The 24,696-nt window shown below is 42.3% G+C and overlaps 1 protein-coding gene across 1 annotated transcript in view; it reads right to left on the minus strand.

Annotated features, from left to right (window-relative positions):
• The window catches only part of LOC126246576 (uncharacterized), a 600,905-nt gene that overhangs the window by 324,178 nt on the left and 252,031 nt on the right, over nucleotides 1-24,696 (minus strand). The gene's annotated exons all lie outside the window — the stretch shown is intronic.

Here is a 24,696-nt window from a genome sequence, read left to right on the forward strand (position 1 = left end):
GAAAAGGCTGCTGCCCCTCTTCAGGAATCACATGTTTGTCTAGCCTCTCAACAGATACCCCTCCGTTGTGGTTGCACCTACGGTACGGCCATCTGTATCGCTGAGGCACGCAAGCCTCCCCACCAACGGCAAGGTCCATTTTTCATGGGGGAAGATTTAAAAGATAGACACGGGGTATATTGGAGATGTATCGATACCGTCGATATATCGGAAGTACGTATAATATAGAAGGATAAATGTCAACATGTGTTCTTCAAAACATTGATATTTTCGACACAGGGATATTTTGTTATCTTTAATTGCATTATTTCGCAGCTATAGCTTTTCCAACCATGCCGAAACTCCAGATTTGTCGATAATTGTATCTGTCCTCCTTCCTCGACTCCAACATTATGGGATTTGGCTGGCGTAAAACACCAACTGGAAAATATTACACCTTACACATACAGATACAACGTGCTATTTAATTCCCGTTGAACGAACGCTCCCCATCACATAATAAATTCATACGTGTCTCTCGATCTACTTGTTAACGCTCGGTGGTCAGGAGACTTGCAGACGCCCGGAGCAATTGTTAGCCTTTTGGTCAAACGTCGATCGTGGCAGCCTGAAATTTCGTTTAAGAACAATTTACGACGCGCTATTTCTGCCAAATATGATAGTAAGTAGAGTGCTTGTTGAGTACGAGAGGTCATTTGCCTTTTGTCACCTTGTAAAAATAACGTTTGTCTGCTTTGGTTATAGGATTTAATCACACCTGCTTTGGCAACACTCCTTGAACGTCCGCATAATACTATGAACTTTATTCTGATAGTAGTGTAGTCTGACAAATAGTCACGCTGCATTGATTAGTGATAGATGGACGCTTGGTAGATTTGTAGGATATCGTTCCCAGTCAAACGTTACTTCTTGGTGACACCTGCACACTTGCTTCTTCATAGTACCAATAGTCCAATTTGAAGAGAACCGTAAAACCATAAATAGGAAGTGCTGGGAAAAGATTGGAAATTTGTGGTAAGTTGTATGGGACCAAACTGCTGAGGTCATCGGTCCCTAGGCTTACACACAATCCAACTTAAACTAATTTATGCTAAGAACAACACACACATCCACACCCAAGGAGGCCTCGAATCTCCGACGGGAGCAGCCGCGCTAACCGTGGCAAGGCGCCTAAGACCGCATGGCTACCCCGCGAGGTGGAAGTGCAGGGAAGCTAAGACGAAATGGCTGCATGAAAAATGTGAAGAAATAGAAAAAGAAATGATTGGCGGTAGGACTGACTCAGCATACAGGCAAGTCAAAACAACCTTCGGTGACATTAAAAGCAAGGGTGATAACATTAACAGTGCAACGGGAATTCCACTGTTAAATGAAGATGAGAGAGCGGCCAGGTGGAAAGAATACATTGAAAATCTTTATAAGGGGGAAGATTCGTCTGATGTGATAAAAGAAGAAACAGGAGTCGATTTAGAAGAAATAGGGGACCCGGTATTAGAATCAGGATTTAAAAGAGCTTTGGAGGACTTAAGATCAAATAAGGCAGAAGTGATAGATAAAATTCCATCAGAATTTCTAAAATCGTTGGGGGAAGTGGCAACAAAACGACTATTCACGTTGGTGTGTAGAATGTACGAGTCTGGCGACATACCATTTGACTTTCTGAAAAACATCATCCACACAATTCCGAAAACAGCAAGGGCTGACAAGTGCGAGAACATGGTACAATCAGCTTAACAGATGATGCATCCCAAGTTGCTGACAAGAATAATATATAGAAGAACGGAAAGGAAAATTGAGGATGCGCTAAATGACGATCAGTTTGGCTTTAGGAAAGGTAAAGGCACGAGAGAAGCAATTCCGACATTGTAGTTAATAATGGAAGCAAGATTAAAGAAAAATCAAGACACGTTCATAGGATTTGTCAACCTCGAAAAAGCGTTCGACAACGTAAAATTGTGCAAGATTTTCGAAATTCTGAGAAACATAGGGGGTAAGCAATACAGAGAGACGGGTCATACACAATATGCACAACAGCCAAGAGGGAATAATAAGAGTGGACGACCAAGAACCAAGTGCGCTTATTAAATGGGTGTAAGATAAGGATGTGGTCTTTCGCCCCTACTGTTCAAACGGTACATCGAGGAAGCAATGAGGGAAATAAAAGGAAGGTTCAGGAGTGGAATTAAAATTCAAGGTGAAAGGATATCAATGATATGATTAGCTGACGACATTGCTATCCTGAGTGAAAGTGAAGATGAATTACATGATCTGCTGAATGGAATGAACAGTCTAATTTACAAAGTACGGATTGAGAGTAAATCGAAGAAATACGAAGGTAATGAGATGTAGTCGAAATGAGAACAGCGAGAAACTTATGAACAGGATAGATGGTTACGAAGTAGATGAAGTTAAGGAATTCTGCTACCTAGGCAGTAAAATAACGAGTGACGGACGGAACAAGTAGGACGTCAAAAGCAGACTAGCAATGGCAAAAAGGTCATTCGTGGCCAAGAGAAGTCTGCTAGTATCAAATATCGGCCTTAATTTGAGGAAGAAATTTCTGAGAATATACATCTGGAGTACAGCATTGTGTGGCAGTGAAACTTGGACAGTGGGAAAACCGGGACAGAAGAGAATCGAAGCATTTGAGATTGTAATGCTACAAACGAATATTGAAAATTAGGTGGACTGATAAGGTAAGGAATGAGGAAGTTTCTGTGCAGAATCGGAGAGGAAAGGAATATGTGGAAAACACTGATAAGGAGAAGGGACAGGATGATAGGACATCTCTTAAGACATGAGAAAATGACTTCCATGGCACTAGAGGGAGCTGTAGAGGGCAAAAACTGTAGAGTAAGACAGCGATTGGAATACATCCTGCAAATAATAGAGGACGTAAGTTGCAAGTGCTGCTCTGGGATGAAGAGGTTGGCACAGGAGACGAATTCGTGGGGGGCCGCATCAAACCAGTCAGAAGACCGATGATAAAAAATTAAAAAATAAAAATAAAAAAAACATGGGTGCAGGTTTTATGACGCATCTACATCGGAATTTCATAGTTTGCAAAGGAACTCATCATAGTTGGCACTGTTAGTAGTTCATGCACATTAGAGGTAGCTGCGATGTCATCATGTTATTCGTTGTACTTCGTTTCCTCTGGTAGCACCCAAGGTGTGGGTGGGAGGAAACATTAGGGAGACACTAGTCAGAGGCTGACAACATCCGAAACCCCAACCTCAAAAAGCACACAGACACAGTTTCGGAATGCACAGCAACGCTATTCAGTCTTCATGAAATTTAGACATTGCCTTTGGGTATAATAGAACGAATAAATAAAATACTTCAGTAATTAAAATTGAAACTGTGCTATAACTCAAATGTCGTTTACTCAAGCATGCTACCAGATTCGATCCGTAAAAGCGTCATCTTCAGGCCTCAAGCGTAATCTGGCGTAACGGACGAACCACAGTCACAAAGACCAACGGAGCCTTCAAATGGAAACCTTACGGCTTATTTAGTGTGTTACGCCAGCCTGTGCAACTAACGAAGTCGAGTGCAGCGTGGCCAAAATCTACTTGATTCCGTAACTTCCAATAACAGGTCCACCAATGGTCCATTTTCAGCAGAAAAAGTTTCCTGATCACCTGGCTTAATTGTTTGAAGCAGAGGGAAAGACAGTAATAAGTGAAGGCATTGAAATGAATATATTGATTTTTTTGTTTCTTCGCATTAACAAAGTTCCTTAGATCTTGAACAGGCGATCATTCAAATACCTCTCATGGTAAGTCGTGCAATTTTGCATGCGAAAGTGTCATACCACTGTTTTTGGGATGATCGATATATATATTCTAAGCACATATCCATGCGGTTCTGAGCGTTCGAGATCACGCACTTCCCTCGTTGGTGTTGTGGCAAATCTGATTCACAGGTGCCGCCTCCACGTCTACCTCCGCCACACACATCTCGCACGAAGCAAACAGGGTAACGTACTGCCGCTCTGGCATTGTCAGGGCGTACAGATCTCAATCGCCACTTGCTCTCAAGAAACTGCAGTAGATTTGATCAATGAAAGTCTGCTCAGCGTCAGATCAATTCAGATTGCGTTATCCACATTTTTAGGGGCAAAGTACCTGACTCACTCCACTAGTAATACTGCCTCTGCCAAGCAGGGTCCTTGTTCAGTGTAATCACCTGTTAGTTGTTTATTGTATTCAATCAACAACTTATTTAGCATAATTTATGTCTGTTTTAAAGAAAAATAAATGTTGTTAGAAAACTAAAATTAAGCCAACACAATCAATCATTTAAATAGTCCCCACTAGGTTTACCTTTCAGTGACTTCGACATTCTTTGATCATGTGACACCGATGTTCACTGTGATATATGAAAAATTAAATAAAACATAAACTCTTACAAACTGATCATCAACTGACTATATTCCTTCTACTGGGTCGTTCTTATCTATCCTATTCCTAAGCAGCACATATAAATTGTGCTCTGCAGAGTGTATATTTTTCATACTTCATTCCTTTTTATCCATGATAATTCGATCAAGATGCTCTGTCTTAATGAGACATAAAATAATTTATGCATAGTCTGGCAATGTAAGTCATCACTGTAGCTCTTTTTCACTGTGAAACGTCAGTGTTGACGATCCACGCATCAAAAATAAAATAGCCATTCCTTCAGTCTTAACTAACAAAGAGTCTCTTCTCTGCCACCGTAAACTATAAACTTTACTGGATGGTGCCAGTGCCAGTTTGTCTTACAGTTTTCTATAACGCGCTATTCGAACGCACGCTCATGACAGATGCGTCTTAGTCGATATCCGTCGTACGGAGACTCAAAATGTGTGATCTGAGGATAGCGTTGTAACGCATACGAATTTTCAACTTAACACCATACCCGTAGTAAACAAAGACCATGAACGTGTCAAAAATTAATATACCTCCCTTTTTTAGTTATAATACTAAAATTAACACGTAACGTTTAAGTGATAATTCGTCAGGATTCAGGCAATGTCAAATTGTGGTAGCTATCTATGAAGAAAATTATGTCATTAACGTTCTTGGAAATAATGAACTCATATTACAAGCAACATGTTTCTTCATCAGCCCTTCTCCATAAACCTGTACAAACACAGATTAATATTCGAATACGTTGCCTGTACGTATAACAGTATTTTACCATTACAAAAATGGTTCAAATGGCTCTGAGCACTATGGGACTTAACATCTATGGTCATCAGTCCCCTAGAACTTAGAACTACTTAAACCTAACTAACCTAAGGACAGCACACAACACCCAGCCATCACGAGGCAGAGAAAATCCCTGACCCCGCCGGGAATCGAACCCGGGAACCCGGGCGTGGGAAGCGAGAACGCTACCGCACGACCACGAGATGCGGGCTTACCATTACAGAAATAATGAGTGCATCGTACGGGAACACACGGAATCATTTCCATCATTTTATGTAAAGTGTATTTAATGACAGAGTTGTAACTGCACATTCAAGCACACAGTTTAATTCTAATTCTGAAACATATTTATGAATAAACTGTAATGCATACGTCAATCACTTATCAGGTTTTGTGCAGATTCCTGTATCTCTGTACAGCTTCTACGGAAACGCTGTTGGAGGTATTGAAGCGGAAGAACACTTCTTCTTACAGAGAGTCAACACATTTCTTGTGACGTCTTACCGGAAGGTTACTTGCACTATAGACTCAGAAACACGAGGTTGCCACCTATGTATTACAGTCTCTGAGCCTTGCCTTAGGTAAAAGTGTGGAACGTACTTGGCGGTTGGATCGGGTGGAATTTCTGGGGAGAAAGGAGGGTTTGCATTGGAGGCTTAATATGGGGTACTGTGTTCCGGGGTCGCTGAGAAATATGCTTGGCCCTGATGAGCGGCGAACTAGCAAGATTCAGCAGAAGGTGCTATTTGGACGGCTGTAACCGGACTTACAGCACCATTTCTGAACAATCATGACGATGTTCTAGTCCCTCACAGTTCAGGACTAGATTTGAAGTGCAAAAGAAACCACTGCTTTAACTTGTAAACTCTGCGTTCGCTACGTTCGCTAACCCCCCGCCCCTCCCCCCCCCCCACCCCCACCCTCTGTAACATTCAAAACTCCACGATTCACAATATTATAGACTGCAAATAACTGTTAAATAGATTGACAGACGTGATGCGAGGGTTCGTGCTAACCGCTAGACTGTAGGATTGTCATAGTTCAAATGGCTCTGAGCACTATGCGACTCAACTTCTGAGGTCATCAGTCGCCTAGAACTTAGAACTAATTAAACCTATCTAACCTAAGGACATCACACACATCCATGCCCGAGGCAGGATTCGAACCTGCGACCGTAGCGGTCGCTCGGCTCCAAACTGCAGCGCCTAGAACCGCACGGCCGATCGTGCCGGCGATTGTCTTAGTACCAACCACTGAAGGCCATAATAAGGCAACAAGGAAAATCAATGATTATGAGAAAATATTTTCGAAACGACTGCCATAAATAGTAGAGAAAAAAAATCAGTGAAGGTGCATAATTTCCGACATTATTTCGCATTTCATTCGGCGGCGACTAGAACTGAAATACGTAAATAGGGAATATCTACTGTTTTTTTAAATTTCCTGCTCATGCAACATGAGAATTTGTTTAATTCGGAATGACAGTAGAAGATGAACCTCTGGAAATTGCTTAATTTCCATCCAATCTCTGTCAACAGAACGGTGCCAGCAAACAGCAAGAGATAGGAGGCAGAAAAAACGACGAGTGGACGGGAGAGGACTGCATGCCCGCACATTTCTCTCTCTCTAGCAGAGGACGTCTATCTTTCTTTGGAGGTTCGCCAAAGAGCATTTAGACCGGCTGTTTAGGGCGTTCACATTACAGGGCAGCCGAGCATATATACGTTAATATCATTCCTCGTCTGGGCTCGGTACCACATGTAAAACATGTAGAACCTGGCAGCTTTGCAGCGCAGCTTTCATGTCAGTGCCCACACAACTTTAACGTATTCTCAAATTCCACATGTTATGACAGAGGTAATTGTCAACCCGAGAAGAACGACATTATTCACAACTTTAACGAATTCTCAAATTCCACATGTTATGACAGAGGTAATTGTCAACCCGAGAAGAACGACATTATTCAACACGTATGTTTTTGAACTCTCAGTAGCAAGTACGTCATAAAGCCGATTCTCAAAAATTGTACAAAAGCTGTTCCAAATAGAACAGAAACAGCGATTAATAGGAAAGGCCACTATTCACCTTTAAAACGAAACGCATATTTGCTAACACATGTAGAAAAAAACTAATTGGTCCATAAGAGGCATGACCCGTTCTCTTTCATAGAAAACTTTAAATAGGCAGATACACACAACTTGAAAATTATCGACGATGTTTCTTCTTCTCACTAAGAGCAAATGAATTATAAACACATCGCACACAGTTAGGAAGTCCGGTCACCACATAAAGCAGCGAGGAGGAATTCACACGGTAGTCCTATCTGCTATCTAGGAATTAAGGAGTAATACTGGTTAAAAGCGTATAATATTCATTGTTTCACAATGATGAAAGCTTAACAATACTATTCGGACCTGCTTAAATATAAATTACTGTATACTGGTCTTTGCTACTCGTCTCGGAATATATGGTCCCAGACCGTAAGTAAATTTAGATTCTCGCGGAGCCTAGAGATGGAACCTTCGGTCCTGCAACGCGCCGCAAAGAGGATAAACGTAGCCTATTACCGTGAATAAATGAAATCTATACAGTTTGTGGAAATAAATTCCAAGACAAACAAGATATCAATTACTTCCCACTCTTTGTAGTGGAGGTATTATACGGGGTGTCCCACGAGGAATGATCAGTATTCATGGATATGACAGTAACGATCATTCCAAGCAAAAAAGTGTAGTAAAAATGGGCTACAAAATGCATACCTTTAGAGCTATGAACACTTCATCTTCGATACTGTGAAACAAATCTCTTCTACTGAAAGTTCTTTCCTTTCAATATTTTGAGAAGTGATATTATGGACCAAAACAAGATAAAAATGTCCAGTAGACATGGGTTCTAAATGCTTAACTTAGAGCTATGAGCACTTGCCCATCTTCGCTACTGTGAAACACATTTCTTCCACTGAACAGATGGTCATAGCCCTTAAAATAAGCGTTTTACGGCCCATGTTTACTAGGAATTTTTTCTTCTTTTGGCCCATACTACCTCCTCCCAAAATATGGAAAGCAAAGAGATTGCAGTAGAAAAGAGAAGAAATGCCCACAACTCTTTAGGTATGCATTTTAGAACCCTTGTTTACTAGACCTTTTTGCTTCGAATGATCGTTCCTCTCATATCTCAGAATACTGATCATTCCCCAAGGGACATACAATATACAGAGAGTAACGAAACGATCTGTAACATAAGCAACGAGTTAATAGTAACCACACACTTTTCGCAAAAAAAAAATGGCTCTGAGCACTATGGGACTTAACATCTGGGGTCATCAGTCCCCTAGAACTTAGAACTACTTACACCTAACTAACCTAAGGACGTCACACACATCCATGCCCGAGGCAGGATTCGAACGTGCGACCGTAGCGGTCGCGCGGTTCCAGACTGTAGCGCCTAGAACCGCTTGGCCACCCCGGCCGGCCACTTTTCGCAGATGATGCACTTAGTTGTAAAGAAAAAAGCTGCGCGAATATTCAGTCATATATGGACAAAGTTTCAAAGTGGTGCAAATATTGATAACTTACTTAAAATGTTCAAAAATGTAAAATTGTGTACACCACAAAACGAAAAAATAGTATCCTTAACCTCAGTGTCAATTAGTTCATACAAATACTAGAGTCTAACAATTTTTAGGTATATGAACTCCAACGAATCTGTAGGCCCAGCCATAGGTAAAACAGGTGGCACATTTCGTTTCATTGGTCGGATATTGGAAAAATGCACTCGTCAAGAAATAATATAGTTTACGGAACACTCGTGTCACTCTTCGTAGAGTATTGCTGAAGTGTGTGGGACCTGCAACAGACAGGACTGTCGGGGTATGCTGAATGCATATACAGATTTGCCTGACTCAAGCGCCAGAGTGAGAAGTGGAATAACTTGAAATGGCAGATGATTGAAAATACACGTGAGCTACCCCGCGAAACGCCGGTTTAAAAAAGTTCAAGAATCAGCATAAATTTCAAGTTTCTATCCTTAGCGGTTTGAGCTGGGCGATGATAAGTCGGTGAATGAGACAGTCAGTCCGGATATTGCCTTTCATATAATTATAGAGATTTCGCACCTTGTAAACCCCCAAATCATAGACAAATTTAATCAAGTTTTCGTCCTAGTACACTGCACACACACACCAAGAATAATTTTCTTAGCCATTACCGTTCCTGGTGTTGCACTTTTAAAAGAACCAGCGGTGTAGATTAAAACAAACTGCACCTTTGAGTCACGTACCACGCTTCATTGATTTCACGGCAAGGTGTGGGATCAGTTCTTCCGCATATTCGATACAGAATATCATCGTCACCCCCTCCGCTTTTCGTCTAACGAGTGAGTTGTTCTGATTTTAATTTCCACGTTCACTTATTTCCACATCTGCCACGTCTGAACATCTGTTCCACCCACGAAAGTTGAAACTATGCTATGAGATTCTTCACGGAAGCAATTTCAGAGGACAGAATTTAGCATTTCACTTTTCATTTGTCATCTTTTGTACCGCTGCCATGGTAATTAAAGAATATCTGGACAGAAAACTTTGTCCATTGACCGATTTTATGTACGAGAAAAATTTTCGAAAACACTTTCACCGCATTGAAGATCTTGATTCAGATTTCATTAAATACGTCTAGCGTACGAGTCTTTACCTGCGTTTTACCTTCGTTCTTTTTTTGTGCAGCAGAGATTCGACTTCGTTTTAATCTGCCATGCAGCCGTCTCTACTTTCATAATAACATTTTAAAACTGTTACTTAACTATGAACTGTTCTCCACTGTCTTCCATGGAACGAGTTCACTTGAAACAAGGTCGCCATCTGTGAATCAAATTTCATGATAAGATATGAAATATTATTTATTTATGGAACGTACTAATAAGGTAGCTGATGATATCGATTAAGTATTTTGAGCCTTTCCCTTCTCAGTTTCACTGTCCACGACCCCTCGCATCTGGTGTGTCCTACACCGCCCGCTAGTTGCAGACGGGACTTCATCGAACAGGGCCACTCGCCGACTGCAGTTGAGAAACTCGGGTCGTCGATAGCAACCGTAGCCACTCCCCCCCCCCCCCCCCCCCAAGCAGCACACTCCGCTCCTCATCGGCACAAGTCGGGGAGCCGGAAGTGCTTTGACATCCCAGCAGCTGCTGCCCGTAAACCACTGTCTAACGTCGTCTAGGCACTTTACCACAGAACACAAATCAGTATGCTACAGAAATACTTAATCCAGTCTATTTTACGTGATGACCATGAAAGGATGCTCAAAAAATCAATTGTTTCCATATTATTAAAGAATACTCCAACTGATCTGTTCTGCTAATAGGTGACAAAAGTCACGGAACACTGTATTTACGTAAAGACCGATTACGTCATTTATATTAAACACTAGAATCAAGCAATCTACCAAAATTTCGAGTCAGCTAATATTTTGCAGCTAACAAGGGGAAGGCCTCAGACACGGCCAACCGATTCGGCTCAAATTTGGCAAGTCGCTTGTGTACAACCTAAAACGAAGGAATCTAAGATATTTTGGGTAACACCCCTGCGTCTTTGAGAAAATCATCCCTAAAGGTAATGACGAGCAATCGACTCAGAATTGGCGGTATCGGTATATAATTGTAAGTAGAGCATTTTTCATCATCAGGTATGAGGTCCGAAAACGCATACTTTTCCAGAAATGGGGGTAAGAAACTTTTACAACTGCCGCTTCTGCACCGACATGCAAAAAGCTTTTCGCCGGCAGCGCCGATAGCACAATGGCCAAGGTAACTGGCTCGGAATGGGAGAACCCGGGTTCGAATCTCGAAGAAACCTAGCGGATGTTATTCTTTACGTTTGTATCTTTCCATATCTCAATTGATAGGGATAGGAGGGTTAATAAGATAAGTAAATCAATAAGGAATGATAATAATAAGGTAGGCAAACTAATTTCCCAAACGCCATGAGTTAGTAAAGTATCAAACTTTTAAGCCTTGTCACATGAAAACAACTCCGAGTAAGAGTGCTGCTAATTCCTCACGAGGGATCACAGATAGCTAACCGCGCGACGCTTGTTTACAGCGAGGCACGGAACAGAATGCACGCGCAGAGTTATGTTGTCCCGGTTGCCCCTTCGTCATATCATAGTTGTGAACCTGGAAGAGTGAAGGTGTCCAGCACGAACCTTATAGAAGTCAATCGGAAAGGGTTGTTTTCCGTCATTAGGCTGCCGCGAACCTCGCAGATACATGTAGTGATTTTTCCATCGTTAATGCACCGAATTAAATACTTTTGTGAATGAATACAGTGCCCTTCCGTAAGTAACACATGACGAGTACTGTATGTAGTTTGTAGTAATTAGCTCGTCTGTTTATGCTGTAGTGACTAGTTATTGTTTGTGGTGTCCTATCTTTCGAGATTCGAACCCGGGTTCTTCGAGACCCAGCCAGTTACCTTGGCCGGTGCGCTATCAGGGCTGTCGCCGAACAGCGTTTACCATCTGGGTACAGAAGCGGCAGTTATATAAGTTTCTTTCCTCGATTTCTGGAAAAGTTTGCGTTTGCGGGCCCCATACCCGATGATGAAAAATGCTCTATTTACAATTATCTATCGATCCCTCCAATTTTGAGTCGATTGCTCTTGACAACCTTTAGGGGTGATTTTCTCAAAAACGCGGAGGTGTTGACCCAAAATAACTTAGATTCCTTCGTTTTAGGTTGTACACAAGCGACCTGCCAAATTTGAGCCGAATCCGTTGGCCGTGTATGAGGCCTTCCCCTTGTAAGCCATGTGACCAGAAGTTTTTGGTCAAACGTTGCCGCTGGTATCAGAAACGCAAATCAGGTAACTAACAGTTTCTACGGCCTCGTCATCTCATCAGCACTTAATCAACAAGAAAGCTTTCCACGAAGTTCTGATACAGCTGGAAGTGGAATTGTTTTAGTTTTTCCTGAAGCACTGGTACATTGCTAAACCGAGACTGTGGCCAAATTTGTGAGGGAAGTACCGACGCTCTGTTTCAACACAGAGATATTTTACGGAATAGAGGTCGGTGCTTGCATCAGTTCATTCCACCAAATTCACCCCCTGATGTTATACATGGCAGTAAGTTCGGTACTGAAGGCAGAAATATGATGTGCCAGAATGCACCGGCAGCGGCGCACTAGGCCCACTTCATCGAAAACGCCGCACTGCCCGACACACACATCCCTCTACAACACGCCATGTCAAGTGGAGGGATCCTGCCATCTCCAGAGCAGCTATTGACATCGGATTGACAAGCAAAAGACAGATCCGTGAATGTTCAGTGCTGCTGTTTTGCTGTTACTCTCCGTCCGTCTATTCTATAAAACTTCCGCTTAACCTGCTTGAACATGGTTTGTTTTATATTCTGGCTGGACTTTCATTTGCTTAGTGCCGATAATCACTTCCAAGACTGATTTTTAGAACTGTGACTTTACTGTGTTTTTTTCATCACTCTACCTCTCCTGAGTTTCTTCGAACTTGGATACAATTATCATTTCTTCCTGCACAGCGACATTATAATAACGACGGCGGAAAGTTCCGAGTCAAAACTGTGACCAAAGTGTGAGATACATACTATTCTATAAAATGTTATCATAAATTCCTACTTTTATTTTTCAATCGACCAAAACTAAATTTACAAGTTAAAAACTATGGAAAACAGCCTCAGATGATATCATCACCGCAACCTAATTTCACTGTCTTGGTGACACCATTAGATAAATGTCTCTCCGAAAACATCGACCAAGCCCATACCTATGATTCGACACTCTATAGAAAATCTACATGACAAGGCGCATTTTTTCTCGTTGTCGTTGTTGCTCAGAGTTTTTTTTTTTTTTTTTTTTTCCATACAGGGTTCTGACTGGTTTGATACGGCCAACCATGACTTATTGCGCCAGTCTCCTCATCTCAGAGTGGTGCTTCCACCCTACGTCCTCCACACTCTGTCTTCACCGCCTCCGCAAGTACCATGGAAGTTATTCCTTGCCCGCATCTCGTGGTCGTGCGGTAGCGTTCTCGCTTCCCACGCCCGGGTTCCCGGGTTCGATTCCCGGCGGGGTCAGGGATTTTCTCTGCCTCGTGATGGCTGGGTGTTGTGTGATGTCCTTAGGTTAGTTAGGTTTAAGTAGTTCTAAGTTCTAGTGGACTGATGACCATAGCTGTTAAGTCCCATAGTGCTCAGTGTGGTGTCACTGCCAGACACCACACTTGCTAGGTGGTAGCTTAAATCGGCCGCGGTCCATTAGTACATGTTGGACCCACGTGTCGCCACTGTGTGATCGCAGACCGAGCGCCACCACACGGCAGGTCTCGAGAGACGTACGAGAACTCGTCCCAGTTGTACGACGACGTTGCTAGCGACTATACTGACGAAGCCTTTGCTCTCATTTGCCGAGAGACAGTTAGAATAGCCTTCAGCTAAGTTAATGGCTACGACTTAGCAAGGCGCCAATTGTATCAGTGCATGTATCTTACGAGTCTCATTTGTATAGTCAAGAGAGATGTACCAAAGGAAGCATTAAAAGTTAAGTATATTCCAAAGCTACGTATTTTCGTTATAGCAGTCATAACTTATCCAGTTCCAGACTTGACGCCAGTCGGCGTGTGTGTACGCGTGCCTTTCGGCTTCCTCCTCAGTGTGGCGTGACTAGCTTGTTACGCCACAACATTCAGAGCCATTTGAACCATTTTTTTGAGTTATTCCTTAATGTCTTAAAACATGTCCTATCAGCTTTTCCCTTCTTCTTGTCAGCGTTTTCCACACGTTTCTCTCCTTACCGATTCTGCAATGATCATTGTCTTTTCTTATCAGTTCGATTTTCAGCACTTTTCTATAACAATACATTTCAAAGTCTCCATGGATCACTGTTTAAGTATTCCCACTGTCCATGGATCACTTACATGTAATAAATGCACATTCTCACGTATTTCTTCCTCGAATTAAAGCCGATTGTTGTTTCTGACTGCACTAACAGACTGCTTCTGGCCAGGAGTGTCCTCTTTGCTTTTTATACCCTCCTTGTTAGGTCAGTTACGTGTTATTTTGGGCCGGCCGATGTGGCCGAGCGGTTCTAGGCGCTTCAGTCTGGAACCGCGTGACCGCTACGGTCGCAGGTTTGAATCCTGCCTCGGGCATGGATGGATGTTATGTCCTTAGTTTAGTTAGGTTTAAGTAGTTCTAAGTTCTAGGGGACTGGTGAAGTCAGATGTTAAGTCCCACAGTGCTCAGAGCCATTTGAACCATTTTGTTATTTTGCTTCCAAAATAGCAGAATTCGTTCAGTTCGCCTACTTCACGGTTCCCAATTTTGATCGCAAGTTACTAATCACATTTCTACTACTTCTCATAACTTTTATCTTTCTTCAGTTTCTTTCTATGCAATGCGTGTAATTTTTCTTTACTTTCACTGATAATAGCAATATCATTAGTGAATCTTATCACTGATATCCTTTCGTTCTGAATTTCAGTCCCACTTCAAATTGTTTCATTTATTTTCTTAGATCATTCTTAATCCAATTACTTTGTCTTCCATTCTCATTTTTCCCTCTTGGATTTTGTACATAATGAATATTATCGGTTTTTCCTAAAGATTGCCCCTATTTTTCTGGTAATTTTGTACATCTTATACCAATTTACAATATCGAATGCCTTGTCTAGGTCTACAAACATTATAAAATGTGTTGATCTATGTTAGCTTAGGCTTCTATTATCGAGTGCAAGGGCAGAACTATTCTCTGGCACCTTTACTTTTTCTAAAGCCAAACTGTTTGTCATCTAACAGGTCTTCAAATCTCTTTTCTTACTATCTATAGTCTTCTTCTCAGCAACTTGGAAGCGCATGCTGTTAAGCTGACTGGCGATGGTTCTCGCACTTTTCTGTCTTTGCTATCTTGGGAATTGTGTGGATGATATATATCTGAAAGTCTGATGGTACGTCGCCAATCTCATAGATTCTGCAACGTAACTTGTATTATTATTTCGTTGCCTATTTCTCGAGTTATTTTATAGATTTACTCACTGATCTAAATTAGTACTGGATGTAGTCTGCAATACTTGACAAATATCCGTGGCAATTTGTTCATGTGACGCAGTACATAGCACGTTTGTCCGAAAATTCATACCCCAGCGGATACGCTCAGTCGACTTCTTTCACTCTTTAGGTCAGGAGCACGTCTGACATTATTTCCTCTGACGCGTAGCCTGTTGTCAGGAGAGCGTTCAGCAATTAGATCTTTGGCCACGCGATGTACTCTAGGTGACATACTGTCTGGATAGAAGTCAGGAAGATAAAGATCATATACGTAACACATACAGCCACGACTAGGAAAACTGGCGCCATCCATGTGGAGCACGTATTGATCTTATCGCGGACTTCTAGTACTCATCCACACACAACTGATTTCATCAAAGAGTACGGGCCTGAAGATGGCGTTGATGCAACGTCGAAACTAGTAGCCAAATAAATATAAAATTTTAAGTACAGATGGAGGAGTTTCATTTTTAATAAAAATTATACCAGCTGTGTCCCACCATAATCCAATTTAAATATGGATGTACGAAGAAGAATAAATATGGTTTCTTCTCTTGATTCAAAAATTTCCAGATGTCGCTGTTGGCGTGCTCCGCTGAAAACAATAATGCCAGTTATTAAAGTGACGGCTGATGCGCAATAGTGCGCGGCCGCAATGGGCATTTTCTGTTGCCAAAGTAAATACACAAATAACCTTTGTGATCGTCGCTAAAATTAAAGAGCATAGTTGTAGAGTGTATGTTCAAGTAGAAGCCACACCGTAGGAGAGCGATAAACTAATTGTGATGTGAAGTATTTAAATATTCGTGCCAGAGTCTGTATCGCTACTTTCGTTGCAATCTGTGCGACTGCTTACAAAAGTATTTTCGTCTGCGGCACACAGACTCATACGAAAAGGATTGACTCTCCTATTTGCTAACGGAAAATATATTCCAGCAAGCAGGTACATTATTACTGAGGGTTCCCTGATAGTAGTATAGAGCAGTTATCAAAAGTTTTGACATCCCGTAATAATTAAAAATAAAACAACGAGAAACAAGCGCATGATATAAACATTTTTGGGTTATCGGAAACCTGTCAGTGCTAAATGTTCCATCATATGCTCTAAAATTCGCAGAACAGTGCGTGTGAAGTAGCACGGGGGGGCCGCTTATCTCCAATAGTTACGGAAACCAACAGGTAAAAATAATAACAGCTCCCACAAGAACAGAAGACTGTTGGATACAAAAGGCTTCTTTTAACGTCCAAACTGAAGACTTTTCCATGGCAAATTCATCCCTCTTGGAAGAATATTTTAGGATTACGATATTCAGTTCAGCGAAATGAATGGCAAAGTAAGTACTGTGTATGTATTAATACTTCAGGACCTCTTACCTTACAGTAATAATAACTCATTGCGATTCATTCAAAATTAGAAAAATGTGTTCATTTGTTCATGTGTCCAGGCTTGGTTACTTGAGTTGGGTTTTCTCAAACGATTTGAAGCAAAAGCGAGGAGGATTCCTACAATCGTACATTGGTCACTCCTGTCACCTCCATTTTCTTTGCGCGTCATTAAGCTCTGTAAATTCACGTGAAAATTTGTTTTTAATATTATTGTTTTAATTGTTATTTTCTTTTGCATTCTATAGTTCAGCTTTTCTATACTATTACTTTCCATTCCTTTACAAAGTTCCTTGTTTGTTGTGAATATTCAGGTGACAATATGAAGTGATAATTCCAAAGGAATAAAATTTAAATTAATTTGTCGTATCATCTCATAGACAGCAAGCGTGTACTCCAGGAGATATATACTACTCAGCTGAACAGCATTTTTTATTCTGTGTATTATTTACTTAATTCCTCCAGACAGAGGCGCACCATAATTGTATTATTTGGGACCATTTTTCCAGCAATATATGTCTCATCTACTATCATTTATCTTTTTGCCATCCAAATACACCTTCACTGATGTTCCCCATATTATCTATATCTCGAAATACATTTCAACTTAATTCTACGAGTATTATGAAGTTATTTAGCGACGATAAAAAAAATTTATGACGAATTCCTCGCATGATCAAGCTGCAAAATATTACAATAGTTAATATGAAATGTCGAAATTCCATTTTTTGGGATGGGTGTCTGATAAAGAGAATATTACAAATTTTGTTTGTAGTTTTTACATCGGCATACCATTTCCTCTTTTGGCGGAGATAGTATATTGAAATAGCAGTGAGAATGGAGGCTGGCCTACCTTACCGGTATGAGTATCGGATTCTTCACAGTTAATTTGTTTTTCGCGATAAAGGAAAAAACTTAGGTTTGCTCCAGAAACTTAATTTGAAGCCGTTTAGCGACGAGAGAAACAGATTATGAACTAGCTATGATGCTGCATTAAGCTTTTCAAATAGGAAAAAAAAAGATCCCAATATTAGGCGTTCTAACGAATAAAGACAATATGACTCACAAACATTCTTTGTGGCCAGTTTGATTTCTGTTCAGATAGACCACTGTGAAATTTCTGTGGCGCATCTTATTCGAAAACAAGCACAACAGTAATCTTCTTCTTGTTGGTAAACCAGCCAATAGCCAACGCCTCCGGCTTGGAGCGATATCCTTGCGATCGCAAGTTCTAATTGTGTGTGGTACTGTCCAGCGACCAAACTCCAGATAGTAAACCTGTAGTCTCACTGGAAGTTAAGGTCTACGTTGGCGCTATTTTGAAAGCCTGAAGCAGGAACAGAGGCAGTGCTAAGGGTTCCATCTGCAGATCTACAGAGGTTTCCTGGGACCAGGCAGAACAGAGCTTACTGGCGAGGGATTTGCCATCCAGAAACTCCGGTTGCCTTCCAGCGATGGAGACTGGGCATCTGTAAGGCCTCCTACGGGATTATGAAACCCGTAGCTGTTAGTCAGTGTCCATTGTCAGTGTTTGCATCGAGTCTGCACTAGAGGAGGGAAATCAGTGTTTTATTGTAACGTTCCATTAGGAACCGTAGTCTAGGTTCAAATGGTTCAAATGGCTCTGAGCACTATGGGACTTAACATCTATGGTCATCAGTCCCCTAGAACTTAGAACTACTTAAACCTAACTAACCTAAGGACAGCACACAACACCCAGCCATCACGAGGCAGAGAAAATCCATGACCCCGCCGGGAATCGAACCCGGGAACCCGGGCTTGGGAAGCGAGAACGCTACCGCACGACCACGAGATGCGGGCAATCAGATATTGGATTCCAAGGCGTAGCCAAGAGCAGATATAGAGTCATATCACAACTTAGTAGTGACAAAGAGTAGGCTGAAGTTTAGGAGACTAGTCAGGAGGAATTAATGTGCGAAGTAATGGGATATGGAAGCTCTAAGTAATGAAGAGGTACGCTTGAAGTTCTCTAAGGCTATAGATACAGCAGTAAGGAATAGCTCAATAGGCAGTTCAGGTGAATTGGAATGGACGTCTCTAAAAAGAACAATCACAGGAGTTAGAAAGAAAAACAAAGATACAAAGAAGGTAACTGCGAAAAAAATCATGGGTAACAGAAGAAATACTTCAGCTGATCGCTCAAAGAAGGAAGTACAAAAATGTTCAGGGAAATTCAGGAACACATACATACAGGTCGCTTAGGAATAAAATAAATAGCAAGTACAGGGAAGCTAAGACGAAGTGGCTACGTTAAAAATGCGAAGAAACCGAACCGAAAAAGAAATGACTGTCTGGAGGACTGACTCAGCATACAGAAAGGTCAAAGCAACATTCGAACAAATTAAAAGCAAGAATGGTAACATAAAGAGTGCAACGGGAATTGCATACTAAAATGTAGAGGACGGAGAGGATAGATGAAACGAGTGCACTGAAGGGCTCCATGAGAGGGAAGATGTATGTGATGTGATAGAAGAAGAAACAGGAGGCGATTTAGAAGAGATAGAGGATCCTGTATTAGAAGAAGAACTTAAAAGAGCTTTGGACGACTTAAGGTCAAATAAGGCAGAAGAGATGGATAACAATCCATTCGAATTTCTAAAATCATTGGGGAAAGTGGTTATAAAACAACTACTCGCGTTGGTGTGTAGAATGCATGAGTTTGGCGATATACAATCTGACTTCCGGAAAAATATCATCCATAGAATTCCGAAGACTGCAAGAGTTGACTAGTGCAAGGATTATCGCACAATCAGCTTAACAGCTCATGAATCCAAGCTACTGACACCAATAACATAAAGGATGATAAGGAAACTGAACGTGTGCTAGATGACGATCAGTTTGGCTTTAGGAAAGGTAAAGGCACCAGACAGGCAGTTCTCACATTGAGGCTGATATTGGAAGCAAGAGCAAAGAACAATCAAGACATATATGTAGAATCTGACGACCTGTAAAATGCGCTCGACAATGTCAAATGGTGCAAGATGTTCGAAATTCTGAGGAAAATAGGGGTAAGTTATAGGAAGAGACACAAGAAGCAAGAGAGAATAATAAGAGTGGAGGGTCAAAAACGAAGTGCTCGGATTAAAAAGGGTGTAAGACACAATGTAATCTTTCGCCCCTACTGTTCAACCCATACCTCGGAGAAGCAGTGATGGAAATAAAAGAGAGGTTCAACAAGGAAATTAAAATTCAATGTGAAAGATATCAATGATAAGATTCGCTGATGACATTGCTATCCTCAGTGAAAGTGAAGAAGAATTGCAGGATCTGCTGAATGGAATGAACAGTCTAATGAGTGCAGAATAAGTACTGGGAGGAAATCGAAGAAAGACGAAAGTACTGAGAAGTCGCAGAAATAAAAACATCAAGATTGATGGTCACGAAGTAGATGGAGTTTAAAGAATTCTGTTACATAGGCAGTAAAATAACCCCTGATGGACGGAGCAAAGAGGGCATCAAGAGCAGGATAGCACTGGAAAAAATGGCATTCCTGGACAAAAGGAGTCTATTTGCATCAAACACAGGCCTTAATTTGAGGAAGAAATTTTTGAGAAAGTGTTTTGGAACACTGCACTGTATGGTAGTGAAACACGGACTCTGGGAAAACCGGAACAGGAGAGAATCGAAGCATTTGTGTGATGGAGCTACAGGCAATCGTTGAAAATTAGGTGGACTGAGGAGGTTCTTTGCAGAATCGGAGAGGAAAGGAATATATGGAGAATACTGACAAGAATAAGTGACAGGATGATAGGATATGTGTTAGACATAGGGAATAACCTCCATGGTAGTACAGGGAGCTGTAGAGTTAAAACTGGAATACATCCAGCAAATAATTGAGGATGTAGGTTGCAAGCGCTACTCTGAGATGAAGAGGTCGGCACAAGAGAGGAGTTCTTAGCGGTCCGTATCAAAGCAGAGAAAAATGACTAAAAAAAATTAAAGATTAAGGTTTAACGTCCCAGTGATGACAAAGTCATTACAGACGGATTACGAGCTCGTATAGCACGAGTTTGGTTGTAACCTCCCCGCAAAAAATTAGAAATAAAAGTCCATGATAATGAAAATGTGCCAAGCGTAACCTCCTTGCAAAATTAAAGAATAATAATGGCCCAAATGTAAACTCCCCACAAAATTAACGTTAAGATGATTGCTCATTAAACCCACAATAATATTAATTAAATAATGAACCGTGAACTGAATGTAACATCTCAACACAAATAATTAAACCTGATAAATTTTATAAGGGCAGCTGCGCTGACCTTCGGCCCTGTGAAATAATTAAACCTGATAAATTCTTACCTCAGTAACACTGCATCTACACTCCTGGAAATGGAAAAAAGAACACATTGACACCGGTGTGTCAGACCCACCATACTTGCTCCGGACACTGCGAGAGGGCTGTACAAGCAATGATCACACGCGCGGCACAGCGGACACACCAGGAACCGCGGTGTTGGCCGTCGAATGGCGCTAGCTGCGCAGCATTTGTGCACCGCCGCCGTCAGTGTCAGCCAGTTTGCCGTGGCATACGGAGCTCCATCGCAGTCTTTAACACTGGTAGCATGCCGCGACAGCGTGGACGTGAACCGTATGTGCAGTTGACGGACTTTGAGCGAGGGCGTATAGTGGGCATGCGGGAGGCCGGGTGGACGTACCGCCGAATTGCTCAACACCTGGGGCGTGAGGTCTCCACAGTACATCGATGTTGTCGCCAGTGGTCGGCGGAAGGTGCACGTGCCCGTCGACCTGGGACCGGACCGCAGCGACGCACGGATGCACGCCAAGACCGTAGGATCCTACGCAGTGCCGTAGGGGACCGCACCGCCACTTCCCAGCAAATTAGGGACACTGTTGCTCCTGGGGTATCGGCGAGGACCATTCGCAACCGTCTCCATGAAGCTGGGCTACGGTCCCGCACACCGTTAGGCCGTCTTCCGCTCACGCCCCAACATCGTGCAGTGGTGTCGCGACAGGCGTGAATGGAGGGACGAATGGAGACGTGTCGTCTTCAGCGATGAGAGTCGCTTCTGCCTTGGTGCCAATGATGGTCGTATGCGTGTTTGGCGCCGTGCAGGTGAGCGCCACAATCAGGACTGCATACGACCGAGGCACACAGGGCCAACACCCGGCATCATGGTGTGGGGAGCGATCTCCTACACTGGCCGTACACCACTGGTGATCGTCGAGGGGACACTGAATAGTGCACGGTAAATCCAAACCGTCACCGAACCCATCGTTCTAACATTCCTAGACCGGCAAGGGAACTTGCTGTTCCAACAGGACAATGCACGTCCGCATGTATCCCGTGCCACCCAACGTGCTCTAGAAGGTGTAAGTCAACTACCCTGGCCAGCAAGATCTCCGGATCTGTCCCCCATTGAGCATGTTTGGGACTGGATGAAGCGTCGTCTCACGCGGTCTGCACGTCCAGCACGAACGCTGGTCCAACTGAGGCGCCAGGTGGAAATGGCATGGCAAGCCGTTCCACAGGACTACATCCAGCATCTCTACGATCGTCTCCATGGGAGAATAGCAGCCTGCATTGCTGCGAAAGGTGGATATACACTGTACTAGTGCCGACAATGTGCATGCTCTGTTGCCTGTGTCTATGTGCCTGTGGTTCTGTCAGTGTGATCATGTGATGTATCTGACCCCAGGAATGTGTCAATAAAGTTTCCCCTTCCTGGGACAATGAATTCACGGTGTTCTTATTTCAATTTCCAGGAGTGTATTACTGTCGGTAATAACATAACAATAAGAGTGGAAATATCAGGAGACTGACTGTGAAGAATGAAGTATCATGTACATCTACATCTACATCTATACTCCGCGAGCCACCTTACGGTGTGTGGCGGAGGGTACTTATTGTACCACTATCTGATCCCCCCTTCCCTGTTCCATTCACGAGTTGTGCGTGGGAAGAACGACTGCTTGTAAGTCTCCGTATTTGCTCTAATTTCTCGGATCTTTTCGTTGTGATCATTACGCGAGATATATGTGGGCGGTAGTAATATGTTGCCCATCTCTTCCCGGAATGTGCTCACTCGTAATTTCGATAATAAACCTCTCCGTATTGCGTAACGCCTTTCTTGAAGTGTCCTCCACTGGAGCTTGTTCAGCATCTCCGTAACGCTCTCGCGCTGACTAAATGTCCCCTTGACGAATCGCGCTGCTTTTCGCTGGATCATGTCTATCTCTTCTATTAATCCAACCTGGTAAGGGTCGCATACTGATGAGCAATACTCAAGAATCGGACGAACAAGCGTTTTGTAAGCTACTTCTTTCGTCGATGAGTCACATTTTCTTAGAATTCTTCCTATGAATCTCAACCTGGCGCCTGCTTTTCCCACTATTTGTTTTATGTGATCATTCCACTTCAGATCGCTCCGGATAGTAACTCCTAAGTATTTTACGGTCGTTACCGCTTCCAATGATTTACCACCTATGGCATAATCGTACTGGAATGGATTTCTGCCCCTATGTATGCGCATTATATTACATTTATCTACGTTTAGGGAAAGCTGCCAGCTGTCGCACCATTCATTAATCCTCTGCAGGTCTTCCTGGAGTACGTACGAGTCTTCTGATGTTGCTACTTTCTTGTAGACAACCGTGTCATCTGCAAATAGCCTCACGGAGCTACCGATGTTGTCAACTAAGTCATTTATGTATATTGTAAACAATAAAGGTCCTATCACGCTTCCTTGCGGTACTCCCGAAATTACCTCTACATCTGCAGATTTTGAACCGTTAAGAATGACATGTTGTGTTCTTTCTTCTAGGAAATCCTGAATCCAATCACAAACCTGGTCCGATATTCCGTAAGCTCGTATTTTTTTCACTAAACGTAAGTGCGGAACCGTATCAAATGCCTTCCTGAAGTCCAGGAATACGGCATCAATCTGCTCGCCAGTGTCTACGGCACTGTGAATTTCTTGGACAAATAGGGCGAGCTGAGTTTCACATGATCTCTGTTTGCGGAATCCATGTTGGTTATGATGAAGGAGATTTGTATTATCTAAGAATGTCATAATACGAGAACATAAAACATGTTCCATTATTCTACAACAGATTGACGTAAGCGAAATAGGCCTATAATTATTCGCATCTGATTTATGCCCCTTCTTGAAAATGGGAACGACCTGCGCTTTCTTCCAGTCGCTAGGTACTTTACGTTCTTCCAGAGATCTACGATAAATTGCTGATAGAAAGGGGGCAAGTTCTTTAGCATAATCACTGTAGAATCTTACGGGTATCTCGTCTGGTCCGGATGCTTTTCCGCTACTAAGTGATAGCAGTTGTTTTTCAATTCCGATATCGTTTATTTCAATATTTTCCATTTTGGCGTCCGTGCGACGGCTGAAGTCAGGGACCGTGTTACGATTTTCCGCAGTGAAACAGTTTCGGAACACTGAATTCAGTATTTCTGCCTTTCTTCGGTCGTCCTCTGTTTCGGTGCCATCGTGGTCAACGAGTGACTGAATAGGGGATTTAGATCCGCTTACCGATTTTACATATGACCAAAACTTTTTAGGGTTCTTGTTTAGATTGTTTGCCAATGTTTTATGTTCGAATTCGTTGAATGCTTCTCTCATTGCTCTCTTTACGCTCTTTTTCGCTTCGTTCAGCTTTTCCTTATCAGCTATGATTCGACTACTCTTAAACCTATGATGAAGCTTTCTTTGTTTCCGTAGTACCTTTCGTACATGATTGTTATACCACGGTGGATCTTTCCCCTCGCTTTGGACCTTAGTCGGTACGAACTTATCTAAGGCGTACTGGACGATGTTTCTGAATTTTTTCCATTTTTGTTCCACATCCTCTTCCTCAGAAATGAACGTTTGATGGTGGTCACTCAGATATTCTGCGATTTGTGCCCTATCACTCTTGTTAAGCAAATATATTTTCCTTCCTTTCTTGGCATTTCTTATTACACTTGTAGTCATTGATGCAACCACTGACTTATGATCACTGATACCCTCTTCTACATTCACGGAGTCGAAAAGTTCCGGTCTATTTGT

This window comes from Schistocerca nitens, chromosome 1 (genome assembly GCF_023898315.1).
Source record: "Schistocerca nitens isolate TAMUIC-IGC-003100 chromosome 1, iqSchNite1.1, whole genome shotgun sequence".
Lineage (NCBI taxonomy): Eukaryota > Metazoa > Arthropoda > Insecta > Orthoptera > Acrididae > Schistocerca > Schistocerca nitens.